Below are 15,111 nucleotides of genomic sequence, written 5' to 3' on the forward strand. Positions count from 1 at the left end.
GCTCCACTGTCACTTTCTTATTGTAACTAAGGGACAACAGTGAAATAAGTTTTTTGACAATGAGGGAAACCAGACAATGACTTTATGGACAATCGTTAGACTGTGCTTACAGCTTTTCTGTAAATCTAAAATTACTCCAAAATGAAAATTTCATTTAAAAACCATAAAAGGGTTAGGTAGGTAGCTCAGGGGTAGTGTACTTGCCTAGCATGTGCAAGAACCTGGGTTCAATCTCCAGCACTACAAAAATGAATACAAATAAAAATTGTAAAGACACAAGGCAGTGTGACTAGAACAGTGCAGGTGTTTAGAAGTGTGTGGACTGTTCCTCTGTGAAGGACAGCCAAGAAAGGAGAAAAGTAAGTTTTCAGGATGATTTGTTCTTATTGAATTTTTCTGTGAGCTGAATTTTATTCCTCCAGGATCCAAATGCTGAACCCTTGACCCACATATGAGAGTTATTTGGAGATTTACAGCTTTGAGAGGAAGTTAGGGTTGTAGGCGCTCACGAGGGCAGGGACATAAGATGGGGTTAGTGAGATTACAGGGGAGACAGAGAGTCTTCCACCATGGGAGGACAGCAAGGGCAGAAGCAGGCCATCTATGGCTAGGAAGAGCACCTGGTGTTTAGAAAGTGAGAAGTAAGCATCGGGTGTAAGTCACCTGGTCTGTAGTTTTCCTTCTGGAAGCTCAAGCAGACTAAGACAACTTTCATGTTCATTATTTAACAAAATGACATTCCACACTGAAAGGAAAGTAAGGGAGGCAAGGCTCTCTGCATGACACAGGGTTAGTGTTAGGCAGGGAGGTAGCCTGATGATTGAGAATGATAGCTTGGATATTGATAAAATCACATCTTGCACTCTGTCATTAAAGAAACAACTCATGACAAACAGCAGTGTGTTATTGACCCACAAATAACACTGCCCTTGCAACCTATGGAAAATGGCAGTTACAATCTCATCATCAACCCAAGAACTCCCCTGACACACGTGTAGGGGAGATACCCAGCTTACAGAGTCTGTGATGACGCATAACCAAGTATTCCAGAAATGACCACCACCATATCCACAGAGTTCTAAGACTCCAAGACAGCTGCTCCTTCTTGTCCCTGCCTGCCCTTCTACCTCAAGGGTTTATTTTGTTTGCTTCCACTTTGCTTTGCCTTAATTAAACTACTCCTGCTTGTCACCTCTGAGTCCCTCCCCGAATTCTTTCTCTGATGAGACCAAGAAACTTCTGGTCCCTGGACCTAGTGTCCCAAACCCAGTAACACAGCAAAGACCATGTGAGAACGTGGGGAGAAGACTACTATCCTCAGATCAAGGAAAAAGCCTGGGGAGGAATCCATCCTGCCAGCATCTTGATTTAACAACACCAGCCTCCAGAATTGTGAGAAAATAAACAAATGTGTTATATAAGTAAGTCTGTGACTCCAGCACTTTGTGGGGCAAGAGAGGAGGACAGCAAGTTCAAAGTTAGTCTGGTGTACATAGAAAGACCCTGCCACAAACACATAAAAGCAAAGAAATAACAATAAAATTACTGATTGGTTCAAGCTCCCTGGGGAACAAAGAGGGGTGGGACATGCATTTCAGCTCCTGATTGGCTCTGCTGGCTGTGCATCATCAGCAAGAGGCATGGTACTCCATCTGCCTAATGGATTGGCTGTGGAGTATTGTGCAACTGCTGGTTGTCTACAGAATAGTCCCATGAGACGCTGAATGTCTGAAGGGTGGATTGATACACACTGTGTGAGCCTCGCTGGGAGGACCATAGCACATCTCAGACAGACAATGACTGTGACTGGTCTGTTGGCATTCCTGGAATCTTTGTGTGTGGGACCTGTGTCAGGACAGCCAGACTGGCTTCTGGGAATGTGTGGCTTCAGGATCAGGCAGTTAGGTGGTCATCAGCGAGCACATCATTGGGCCTGGAATGAAGTAGCCACAGGCAAGTTAGCCCCTGGAGTCCCTTGGTCCTACTGACAAAAGGACAATTTTGATCACCAGTTGTGGACTGCAGACCTGTCCATTCACCAGGAGCCCATCTCTGTGGTCGTCAACTGACTGCCTGATCAGCCTGAAAGAGAAGCTAGTGGGTCACCAGTCTACCAACAAGACAAGCTACTGCTCTGTTGGTTAATGATGAGGTGAATGGCCTCGTGATTCAACTATTTCCCTTGTAAATTGGCTAATCCATTAGTGAGATTATCTACTCCCTCCAATCTCACTAAATCAACCTCTTGGTAAGTCCCTCTGTAAGGCCCTCAGTCATCAATCACAGGTGTTTCAACTGTTAGCCAGTCACTCAGTTTCACTGCTGGAGTTATCCTCTTCCTCCTCCTGCTCCTCCCCTTCCTCCTCTACTGCTAAAGTTCTGCTCAACAACAACAACAAAAAAAAATCACTGCTGTCCCATGGGACATGCCCCTGGCCCAATCCCTTCATCAGCAGACTGGTCCGTAGGAGACACCTCAGGAACCTCCTCGAGGAGCCTGTCGTTCAGGCAGTAGAAGCTACAGTACCAAAGGATGTTCCACCAGAGCTAGGATGGGCCCAGGAGCAGGAGAACTTTACAGACACCCTGAGGGGCTCTCAGTGTCTTGTGGGTCCACTCACACCCCCATGACAGCCTTAGGGCAGTACCTGGGAGAGGAGCTCCACAGAAGTCACTTGACATTGCCCCTGGGCTCCCACACTGGTGTGTGACCTCAGAGTTCCTCATCCTTTGTCCCTATGCATTTCTACTCTCCACCCCATCCCTTCTCAGCTGACTCGGCTTCTCCCTTCTCACTTCCTGAGGAAGCTGAAGGGCCCTGTCTCTTCCCCAGTGTGAGTGTGGATGCAACTGCTGCTCCAGGCATGGGCTAATGTCTTAGGTGGCAAGGCCAGGGGTTTGATAGAACTCAGGCACCAGGAATAGGTGGATGTTGACATAATTGGTGAGAAGGTGGCTGCTGAGGACTCAAAGTTACTCAAATGGCAGAAAGTGGCTGAGAGGCACAAGCAACCTGTTACTTCTGTTCTGATGAGAACTTATGTCTGGTTTCCCAGGGCCAAGTTCTCAGGGAAGGAGCCATTTCATATCCCAGAGTGGCTGTTGTCTTATTTTGTGTGTTTGTAGTGTGTATACACACATGTGTTCATCATAAGTGTCTATGTCTATGTCATGTAGTGCATATATGTGTGTCTTTGTATGTATGTGAACATCTGTGGTCTCCATGTGTGTCTGGAATGTATGTTCATATGGTACCCATACATCTCTATGAAGTGTGTATTTGTGCATGTGTTTTTGTGTGCATGTCTGAGTTGTGTATGTGTCTGCATGTATCTGTGGCCTCTGTGAGTATATGACATGTGCTTGTATGATCTGGTCTGTGAATGTGTGTGTCTGTATGAGGTATATGTGTGTGTTCTGAAGTGTGTCTGTATAATTGTGTGTGTGCATGTTTGATATGTGTGTCTGGGGTTTCTGTGTCTCCAGGGGTGAAGTGTGTGTCTGTGTAACTGCCTAGGTGTGTATGCCTTGTCAAATGTTGTTTTCCCAGTGACAATACCCACAGACAACATGTGGAAGAGTATACAGGGACATCCCATAGTCCCTCTAGAGCTCCTGTTTTGTTTTGGTGCAAACTTCTTATCACCATTCAATATAACATTAGTGTTCTTTGCAGTTCTTTACCTGTTCTTGCACCATTACTATGTAAGCTTCATAAAGAACTCTGTATCTTGAGTATTTTCTATTGAAGCTACTCTTCCTAGGAAAACAATATGTGCCATTTGACAGGTACTCAATGAGCAGCTATGTGAAGACTTTTCAGGGAATTTAGAGAAACGAAGTAAGATTACGTGGTGCCTCCCATGGAAGACCATGTGTTCTTCAACAGCATATTCTCCTAGGTCGATCTAATTCTAGCCTTGTGTTGCCATTGGACCATTTTACAAAACTATAATTCATAGACAATCAAGAGAAGTGCAATCAGTCCATGCCCACAGTGATGCACAGATGCTCTGTCTGCTGGAGGAAGGCTCGAATCCCCCAGCAGATCAGATTCATAAGTATGCAAATCCTTTTCAACACAGATTTGCTCCTTTTGTACTAGTATTTCACCACCCTCTCTTTTTCACTCAATAATGAGTAAAATAAAACTTTTAACCAGTGTTAATTTTACGCTGTGTGAGTCATGACATTAACCGATTTTTTGAGGGGGGGCAGGGGAGAGGATCATTTGATAGAATAAATGAAGAAACTCATGAGAGGCTGTGCCTGTGTCATCTCCTAGGTTTGTGGTGTTTTATAGGCACCAGACACAGCTCCCCACCCTAATCAATAGCGTAGCAGGTGCTGGGGAGGCCATAATAGATGAGGAAGCTGCTCCCAAGAGGTCAACCTGAAAAGTGCAAGGACAGAAATAGAGACACATGTATGGGAACTCGGGGAGGGTAGGAAGCTCCTGTTTCCAGGTCTCACCATGCTTTGAGCAGCACCTAGGCTCAGAGGTTCAGGACAGCCTGAGTTAGAGAGAAATTGCAGAGAGTGTATGGCAAAAATTGGGGTGTGAGCCTTGCAGCGGTTGATATCACCTAGCAAGAGATTGGAAAGTTCCAGAAAAATGTGAGAAAACAGAGAAAGAGAAAAAGTGAACAAAAAAAGAACATAAGCTGAGATGAAGAAAAAAACAAAACAGAAGGCCTGCAGCTGTGCAGGCTGGGTGGAGCAGAGGTGCACACTGAAAGGAAACCTTGTATTTCCCAAGGTCTTGCAACAACTACAAAGTGCCAATCTCTGAGTGATTGATGTTTTCTTACACTTCATGCCCCAAGAGTGGCTGGGCTATTCACATCTGGTTACTGAGGACACCATGCCTCATCCTTCTGTCTCAGGAAGCGTGACCCCTACTTAATACCCATGGAGCAAGGACACAAGTGTGAGGAAGGATGCACTTCTAGAGGATTCTTGTCACTTGTGACCAGCTCCATTGACCTGGGATGTCCCCAAACCCTTCTGGTGGCTCCTTGCACTTCAGTGTTGAGCTCTGGCCAAGGCTCTGCCCAGGGAGGCTCCATCCACTAAGTCAGGTAGGTTCCTGGCTGATCCAAGCAGGGGTGTTTCAGACCATGGTACTGAAACAAGATCAGGATTTGGACTCAGCGCCTCCCAACCCTGCAGAAGGACATGGCCCAGAGTCTCAGGATCCCAGTGCTGGCTAGTGAGGGCAGGGCTGGGGCATAGCCAGGCCTTCTTGAGCGGGATGAGTGGGGTCAGAGGAGCAGCAGAGAATGAGTGGGTTGCGCTGAGCATTTCTCTCTGGCCTCTCCTCCCACCCACTCTCAGGCAGTGTTCCTTCTGCAGACACCATTTGTCTGCCCAGCTGGGGGAGTGACAGGGAAGGGGCTGTAGGTGCTAAGGATCTGCTTCTGGTCTTGCATTGCTCCTGTTAGGATCTGACTTCCCACCATCCTAACATGGTGGACAAAGTGATACCAGGCATCATGGCTGAGTCCTTTCTCCAGCTCTGCCCATCAGCCCTGTCCCTCTGGGCAGGAGAGGAGAGTGTCAGGCCCTATGATGAAGGAGAGCACTTTATAACCAGTCAACTCTGGTCACAATTGATCCCCTTTACTGCCATGTGGGACCTGTCATGTGTTATTGGAAGGATTGTCTTCTACCAGGAGAGAAAAGAGCCCAAGGTGCCACTTCAGCTACCTTCTGTTGCTGGTCTGGACTGGAGAGGGCAGTGCTGAGGGTCCTTCCCCAGGTGGGTGGAAGGTGGGTGGGGAGGAGGAGGTACAAGATGCCCAGCAATGGTTTTGCTCCTCCAGTCTTGGGGTCCAAACACACTGGCTTTCTTGTCAAGTTCTCTTTGTCTCTTCCACCATTTAAAAGGTTTGTACTTGTGCTTATAGGGAAGAGTGAGAAAAAAACGGATCAATGCCATCTTTACTGGACCACCTTCTCTGAACTCTACTGGTTGGTCAACCACTAAAGTTTTAGCTAGCAGGTGGAGATGCAACATTAGCTTGCAATTTTCATAAATGCAAGCTTGACTAAGTGGTGCTTTCTGGGGACACAGAATTGGGGTGTTGGCATCGTGTGATTTTGACAGAATTCTAGAGTGTTCCATTTGTTTAGTTAGTGGTCATTATGAATGTATGGCTGGAGGGTAAACCCCTATCATGGGTGCTGCTGGAGACCAGGAGCTGTTTTTGTTTAAATATTTTTTAGTATTTTAATAAGCTGTTGAGGAGGTATATTATGAGCTCCTGCTGCTGTCCACCATCTCTACCCAGGCATGTCATTTTGAGCTCATTTTGAAGGGTAAGAAGACCTCACCCAAGGATGACAAGGCCCTTCCTGCAGGAAGGCCATGGCTGCATCCAACAGGGAGAGATGCACCTGGTTGGATGTGTAGAGATGGATCAGGGATGGGCAGGTGAGGACTTGGCCATGAGGAGAAGAGGACAACCTGGAGCAGTGCTCGGCCAACTGCAGCCCATGGGACACCTGTGTTTGTAAGTGAAGTTCTGCTGGAACCCAGGTCACCTGTTTGCAGAAGGTCTATGACTGGTTTTGTGTTTCAAGGGTGGTGTAGAGTAGTCACAGTAGATGTCTTATGGATTTCAAAGCCTATAATATCTACCATCAGATCCTGAACAAAAAAAGTTTGCTGATCTTTGTCCTAGGTCCTGTTGAAAATGCTATAAATAATTTTGGAGTTGGAGAATGGGGAAAGTATTATCACTGCTGTTAGCTCTCAATTTAGAAGCTTCTCTAATTGCCAGTGTTAATTTTGCCTGTACCAGGACATATATAAGCTACAAGTCTGAGTAGGAGAAGGGATGGAAAGAAGGGAGGATTCAGGAGTGGGAGTGGGAGAATGCTGAAGGAGAATTCAATCAAGGGAGGGAGCCATTGCAGGATTTCAAGCAGGGAATGAGGCAGGAAGACTGCTGACACAGTTTCTGGGACTGACACACTGAACCCTGGAGCAGAGGTTTAAGGGACACTGTGTGACCCAAATTCTCCCCACAAACCTGGACTGCTGCTGGATGTCTTTCTATCTGAACCTGTATTTAATCCTTAGAGCACCTGACAACTAGGATTTTTACCTCCATTTCACAGAGCAGAAACCCCAGACAGGGAGGAGAACGTGACTGTCCTGATGTCATGATCTTATAAATGAGAACACAGATTTGCTCCCAGGTCTCTGCTTGCAAAATCTGAGAAAAATCTCAACACAGCAGGAAACTCACACGCAGTAGTTCATAACCCATTCCCTTGGGGATGCTAAGTCTCTGAGTGTCAGCCTTTGGGGCTGGTAGAGGACATGAGTCTCTGACCAACACCCATGTGTCTGTGGCTCCTCAATGGGTCTGGATCTCTGAGTATTGGCTGGAGGTGTCCTCCTGGGGTGTCTTCCCATGAAAGCTGAGACAGGCATAATGCAGATCCTGATCCATTCCTAAGGTCGGTTCTGTCCCTGGAGAGCGTGAGGGTTCAGTGGGGCTGTGTGACTTGAGCTCCTGCTGGGGACCCTGTGTGGAGAGGAAAGGTGGGGGGTCACAGCAAGGAGTGGGGAAGGAGACAGAGTGAATGAAGGCAGAGGGGGTTGTGAGGTGAATTTCATTCTGCCATCAACTCTTTCCTAGGCCATCACTCATTCAATTATGCAATAAATATGTACTTATTTGTGTTGCCAATCCTACTGAACATTCCCAAGACCTATAAGGAAAATGCTATCATTTTACCTTTTTTCAGACAGGGAAGTAAGCCTCAGAGAAGGTATGACTTCACAAGGTCACACATATTGATCATGGACTCAACCCAGATCTCTCTGAGGCCTCCTGTGTGCTCAGTAGTGGCTACGCAGGAGGGAGCACAGAAATGTGAAGGAGGAGACAAACAGTCTGCTGAATAAATGTGCAATTGCCTCCTGTATACCGTGCAGGTGAGCAAGAGACAGGTAGAAAAACCCTTGTTTAAGCAGACCTGACTTTGTCCTTGTGGAGTTCCCATATGGTGGAGGAGGCCACAGTGGGCAGTCACCATAGGAGTGGGGTGCCTGACACCGACAGGTTTGTGTGGAGACCCAGCCTGTATGCTGCCGGGAATGGCAGAGGTTTATAGTGCACAGCCATTTGCTTCTGGGGACCCATTTCCTGACTCTGGATTTACTGCAGCAATTCTCAAAAGCACCCTTGGCATTAATGGTGTCCACTCCCTCGCCTCAAAAGCACCCTTGGCATTAATGGTGTCCACTGCTCTAATTCTCACCAATCCAGAGAGGTTTCTTCCTCCTGTAGTTACCACATCTGCTTTTGTCAAGGTCAGCAGTGGGGCTTCAGAGGACAATCCCAGGCCTTGTCTTAGTGGGCCTGTCAGCATTGGAAGCAAACAGTCCCCCTTCTTGGGCTGCATCTCCCATTGGCCACCAGCTGGCATCTGCATTCTCCTGGTCATTTACCTTCTTCGGCACTGCTCCTTCCCAATCTTCTTGCTTTCTTCCACCTCCTAAGGTAAGAGCCAGAGGGACCCAGGGCGCTGTCTGGGGACCCTGCTTTTCTCTGTGATTTTGCCACTATCAGACCTTGATGTGGAGTCCTCCAAACAGGGGCCACCTGGACCCCAGTCCTGACTCCAGTCTGACCATCTGTATCCTCCTCACTAGGACATCTCAGAGACTCCTCAAACTTGTATTCACCAAACTAATGTTTGATCCCTATTGGAAACTGACTCCTCCTGCAGGCTTGGTGATTTCAACCTTTGACAATTCAACTCATTAATTTTCTCAGGGCAAACACTGTGGTGTCACCTGTGACCTCTAGGGACATCAGTGACATCCACAGACGTCTGTGGAGCCATCTCTGATGTCTATGACAGGTGCAAGGTGACACAATGAATCGTCTTGGCTCACGCCACACATGCGGTCAATCACTCCATTACTAAAGCCCGTTGCCTCAGCCTTAAGATGTATCCAGAGTCTGGATCACAGCTTGGATTCATCATTAGTGCAATGGGTTGCCTCATCTTCCCACCACCGTTTCATTGCTGTTATTGTTTGAGTCAGGGCCTCCTGCATGCTGGGCATACAGGTATCACAACCATACCTGACTGCCTCCTCCCTTGCTCAAGTTATTCCTGTCTCTTCCTGTCTCATCTGTTGTCTTCTACCCTACCCTGTGCAGGATTTCTCAACACCACAGCCAGAGCAACACATTAAAATAAGTCACAGTTCATGTCATTCCTCTGCTAACAGTGCATAAGAATTAGGTAAAATGTGCATTTGTAAAACACTTAGACTAAATGGTTGGTGGAAGTTAACAGATACTTGCGGAAGGACCAGAGGGACAGACCAGGATTGCTGACCCTGTGCTCAGAATCTTTTAGGTGGGGTTCACTTGAGTCACAGTTAAGTAAAGAAATGAAAAACAGAACTGAAAAGATGAGCAGGAGTTGGGCAGGTGATATGGGCGTGTGCAGAGGAGGGGCAGCCTAGCCCTGTTCCTGAGAGGCAGAAAGCTACTTGGCTTAGGGAAGTGAGAAGTGAAGTGTGGATGGAACTCAGCCCTGATGGTGACCCAGCTATACCGGCCCCCAGTGCAGACCAAGCTGCTAATCTACAGTAGTGAGGAAAAGCAGTGCATTTCAAAGCTAGGGAGGATGGCACAGTGGCCTGTTGTATAGGGGATGCTGGGAACAAGGGGTAGAAAACAGGTTCTGCGCAGGATAAGGAGAAACAAGGGAGCTAGATCCAGGGAGTGCTTGTGTCAAGTTGTGTTTGGAAGAAGCACAGGCAACCTTTGGGTCCATTGCAGAGGAAGAAGGGGTGCATGAAGGGGCAGGCCTCTGGTTGGGTATAAGGACAAGAGTGCTATCAGTGAGATGGACTCCCCGCAGAAGAAGCATGTTTGGGGGGTGCTCACCATATGTGTCTGATGTGCTGACATCCAGGCCCAGAGGACCCTGGAGAGAGCTGCCTCTCTTAGAGAGAGACAGTCTCTAGGGACAGCAAGTGAGATGCAACAAGTGCAACTTTCATGTGCAAACTCAGTGATCCGAAGCCCAGCACAACCATGTCTGTCATGGAGCTCCTTCACTCTGCACCACTGTCCTTCTACCCTGATAACCCCAGGGCCATCCACCAGGAATTGAAGACAGCCTTGCACCCCAGAACCAGTGGAAATTATTCAGAGTGGCCAGTCCTGAACTTGCGGTGCCCGCTCCCCTAGTCTCTGCCCTTTCATGAGAACCACAGCACCAGCTTTTGCCCATCTTTCCCTCACTCCCTCTGCTTCCTGAGCAGGCCTGTTGTGTGCCCATGTTGTCCCTGACTTGCCGCTATGTGCTCAGTCCTCCTGGGAATTGTAAGCCACAAACTGTTGTTTCAATGACAATTGTCTCCTGATTGGTGGGTCTTGCCATACCTGAATAATACTGAAACAAACATGGCAAGTGATAAGCTCCAAGGGGACAAGTGATAAGCTCAGTTGTGGACACGCCCAGTGGAGCACACTTATGAGTCACCCAAGGGAGATGTTCTGAGGCAGACAGGGTCCCTGGATGAACATGTTACTCACCTGGGAGATTGGCCCGATGTCAGGATAGATGGTGTTCCTGGCCCCTGCTGTCCTGGCTTCTTTCTTCTTTTGGGTCTTCACTCTAATGGGGGACACAGGGTCATTCAGCCTGATTTGGTCAGAATGTGGATGACTGTTAGGAGCCTGGAATAAGTGATTTGCCAGGGATGGGTAGCACTGGCCTAAGAGCCTCCATGAGAATACTTTTCACAAGGGCCCTTCTCACTCTACTTCCTGGATATCTGGGGTCAGCAGCTGGGATCAGACCCAGGCTTGCCAGTGACCACAGCTTGGATTCTCAGCACCATTACCTCCCCATCCCTACCATAAATCCTCACAACCCTTCAGGTCCCTCCAACTCCATATCCTACTTCCCAGCCCTGCCCTCCCTGACCCAGAGCTGAGGCTCACATGAAGAAGATGAGGCAGAGACCAAGCGCAAGCAGGACAGTGACTCCACCTCCCCAGTTTGCTCCCTGCACCACTCCTGAAGGAGCCCTGGTTCCTCGATTCCCTGTTGATAAAGGAGATGGGGAGATGAACTCCAACCTTGATAACAGGCCTGTGTTCCCTCCTGTTAAGCACCTACAGGCCCTCTCCTCTGAGATGGGGTTTGGCCTGTAACTCTTCCCACCCATTAGCACCTAAGCCTTGTCCAGAACCTTAGGATAAAGGAGAAAACCCACCAGTCCCTCTCATCCCACTCCCACAACCTGCCCAGCAAACTCCATCTATTGTAGGACCCAGGCTATTCTCTCCCCAGGGTCTCTCAGCAGACCCCTGACCTGATCACAGCAGAACCATGAACTCTGGGTTCCCAGGGCATTTTACTAGACTCAGGGACAGTGACAAGGTTCCCTATGGGACCTTCATAGATGCCTCTTCCCCTTTCCCAGGGAGGGAGTCTGCGTCTCCTCTCCTGGTGTCCAAGGAGTTCATGATCAGGGTCAGTTTTGTGCTCTCTGCTTACAGAAGGGCCTGGAAGCAATGAGCAAGGACACAATCATCAGACCTAGTGACAGCCCAGACAACCCTCCTCATCTGCCTGACTGTGCCTCCTGGGATCCCAACACCTAGTTTCAGGCCTTACTTGTCAATGCTGCTGAGAGGACATCCTGGACTGATAGGGCTCATTTTTCAGGGAGGGAACAGGTATCATTTTGAGTACTCCCCAAGGGAGTGCTCAGGGACTGACAGTAAGAACCAAATGTCCCAAAGAGGTTTCACGGGTATTTCCTCGATTCCGTATGATATTACTGTGATGGAACATGTCACACATTTGTCAAACCGGTTTGAGTGGTAGAGCACCTGCCCTGCAAGCATGAAGCCCTGAGTTCAAACCCTAGTACTGCCAATAGAAAACCAGGAAGGTGCAACACCAAGGATGAACCTGATCTCATTTGAGGTTCCAGGTGACAGTTACGTGTGTGTGAAGGGCATGGATTGTAACCTTGGCTGGTTGTGGTGTGGGGTGAGAACAGGTGAGAGGGCAGCAGGAACAGGAGATTCTCTGTTTGCCTCTCCATTTTGCTGTGAACCTTAAACCTTCCTAAACACTAAAGGCTGTTTTGTAAAACTCTGCACGATGTTCTGTGACTGGAAGGAAAACAGAGCCTCTTTAGGGAGGGCAGGGTGAAGTTGCTACTGAAGCCCAAACATCCTCACCTGACACCTGAACAGCAGAAAGCATGGGGAGGAGGCTGTGTGCTGCTGAGGATAACAGTGGCCACACCACATTGGAATTGGAACACCCAAGGTCAGACCAGACCTGCAGAGAGCGTTCCTAGGAACAGCGCCACAGATGGGGCTGCTCTCTGCCTGGCTAGCGCCTCGGGCGTGGGGTACAGCAAGAGAGAGTGTATTTCCTCTTCACTTGCATGAGGGTGAGAAAGAGCACCTTTTCTCCCACTTTCCCTGGAACCACAACTCACAGAGTGACATACCTTGTCCTTCCAGGTCCCCTACTCAGCCACGCCTCTAGGACAAAACCCAACTAATATTCAGCCATGGCCTTGCTGTTCCCTCACATACTCAGGGACCCAGCACACTCACAGGACAGGTTGAGCTGGACTGTTCTGTCCACAGTCACACCAGCTGCAGGGAAGGTCATGTGGCAGGGGAGGTTGGTGCCATGGCCCGGGGCCAAGGTATGAGAGTGAGCACTGAGGAGAGGGTGGTCCTGGGGCCCAGGGAGGTGAGGGCAGCTGATATCCAGGAGAAGATGGGGGGTGTTCCCCACTCACAGGCCCATGGCACAGAGCAGGTGACATTGTTGGAATGTCCAGGATCCAAGGTTCCCAGGATGAGGATGTGGGGGGTTTGTGTAACTGCTGGTGAGGAGAGGAGGACACACACACACTGATCCACCTCCTCCCCAAAGCCCTCGTGCTTGACCCCAAACCTCTCCCAGGATGTCCCACCTCAGCCCTCTCACCCCTCACCTTCCCCTGTAGCTGACCTGGAGTGGTGACTTACCTGTCACATTCACAAAGATAGGATTCCTACAGTAATTCCATTGTACCTTTCCTCTCTCTGTATGAAACAAGTAAGAGCTACTGTCGCCCCTCTGTGTGTCTCTGATGCTCAGGGAGCAGTTTTTGTTTCTGAAGTTCCCAAGGAGGAGGAACCAGTCCTGCGTAGCCCTCTTCTCTAGCTGATCTGGGTTGTTTGTGGCCACTGGAGGATCATTGCCTGTATTGGCCCCTTTCCAGAACCAGTAGCCATATACAGGGTTACTCTTGGTTGAGAAACTACAGGGTATGAGGACACACAGCCCCTCCCGCACCATTACAGACTCTTGCATGAGCAGCTGATATCTTGAAACCTCTTTGCACCCTGTGGTGAAAGCAAGGTTGGCTCCTGGTGCCCACTCACCTGCCCACAGCAGGGGCAGCTTCAGGGGCAGCAGCATCTCATAGGAGGTGGAGGGTCCTAGGCTCCCACAAGCCAGCAGAGAAGAGAAGGGGGTGAAGAGGGGACAGCTGAGGGACCCACACAAGAATGGGAGGAACACAAGACCTCTGTGGTTGGCAGAAGAGGAACCTCAGACCCACAGGCATTTGGAGTCTTCCGTTCTGCACAGAGCGGTTGGAAACCACATGGTCAGAGACAAAGGTTCTCCAGTTAAGGGCAGAGTAAGACCCTGTACTACTCCTGTCTCTGGGGTTCCCCTGAAGCACCCATACCTGAATTTGGTCATGGGTGAGAGTGTAGGGTCCTCCCACTCTGAGGGGCTTTTCTATACTTGTTAACACCAGGGTCTTGTCACACCCTGTCCCCAGAGTATTACTACTTTATATAGTCTCTGAGGGTGGTCAGTCGTGAAAGATGTCTCAGATTCTGTAGGTTCTGTGTGGCTGAGAATAAGAAGGGTCACCTAGGTGAACTGAAGCCACCACCCAGTCACTCATTCATTCAGTAAATAGACAGTGAGCTCTGTGCAATGTGGCTGGAGATAGAAATTGACATCTGTGTCCTAGTCCCTAACCCAAGCAGCTGTCCCCATGCATGAGGCCCACAGCCTCACCACACACACATGTGGTGGAATTCAGAGCTACTCACCATGGAGAATTTGCCATGGCAGCATACTGGGGGTATTGTGAAATATGAGCATGCCATTTGCACATAGCATCTTGTGCCCGGCCTTGCAGGGTCAATGTCATTTCTAGGGCAACAACCGTGCAGTGTCCACGTGTGACACTGTGTGTTCTTAACCAGTGCAGAAGCAACTGCTGTTTCATTAGTGCAGCCATTGGTTTTGCAGATGGGAGAAAATTTAAGGCCTCATCACACACATTAGCACTTCATGTCATATAGCAGATCTGCTTCTCACAGTTAGCTGTGTCTTGAATGATATTAGATTTCAACATACCATGAATGAAAGAAAGCAAAATTAAATTTTGCTTTTAGGTCTGATGGCTTCTACCTCACTCAGCATGATTTTTACCAACGTTTTCATTCTCAGCTTGGTGGCATAGGGCAAGAGTACCTGTGGTGGTCATCCATGTGATGGGGCACATGTATGTAAAGATGTTGCTTTCATCACTGACTCTGCTGCACAGCTTCTATGGACACCTGCTGCACACCTTCAGCAGCTCAGGGACCCTTGGTTTATTTTCATGTTTGGTGTCTATGAAACACAGTTGCTCTGATAATAACTTGGAGGTGTTTGTAGACAGAGACTGTTTTTCCACTTGGGCAGCCCTTAGGTATAGTTTGCTTGATCAGGTGGTCAGTGTAAGTCTCAATTTTTATGAAATTTCCAAACTCTTCCCCACATTATCATACCATTTTTTATTTCCACATTAAAGTGCATGTGAGCTCACTTGCTCCATATCCTCATATGGATTCTTTAAAACATTTTCATTTTTACTCTATACTTGTATCTCATTTGGGTTTTAACATTATTTCATACCAGCATGTGAGGGTGAACATGTTTTCATATAATTATAAATAATTTTTTGAGCATTGAAGATGGACAAATATTTACCTCCTTGTTGTTCATTGTAAAATATGAATTAAACATATGCCA

General features: G+C 48.3%; 1 pseudogene; it reads right to left on the reverse strand.

Moving 5' to 3' along the window:
• Positions 1 to 6,561: 6,561 nt before the first annotated feature.
• LOC109689962 (myeloid cell surface antigen CD33-like) lies at positions 6,562 to 13,779 on the reverse strand (annotated as a pseudogene).
• Between the last annotated feature and the right edge of the window lie 1,332 nt (positions 13,780 to 15,111).

This window comes from Castor canadensis, chromosome 16 (genome assembly GCF_047511655.1).
Source record: "Castor canadensis chromosome 16, mCasCan1.hap1v2, whole genome shotgun sequence".
In the NCBI taxonomy this organism is placed as follows: domain Eukaryota; kingdom Metazoa; phylum Chordata; class Mammalia; order Rodentia; family Castoridae; genus Castor; species Castor canadensis.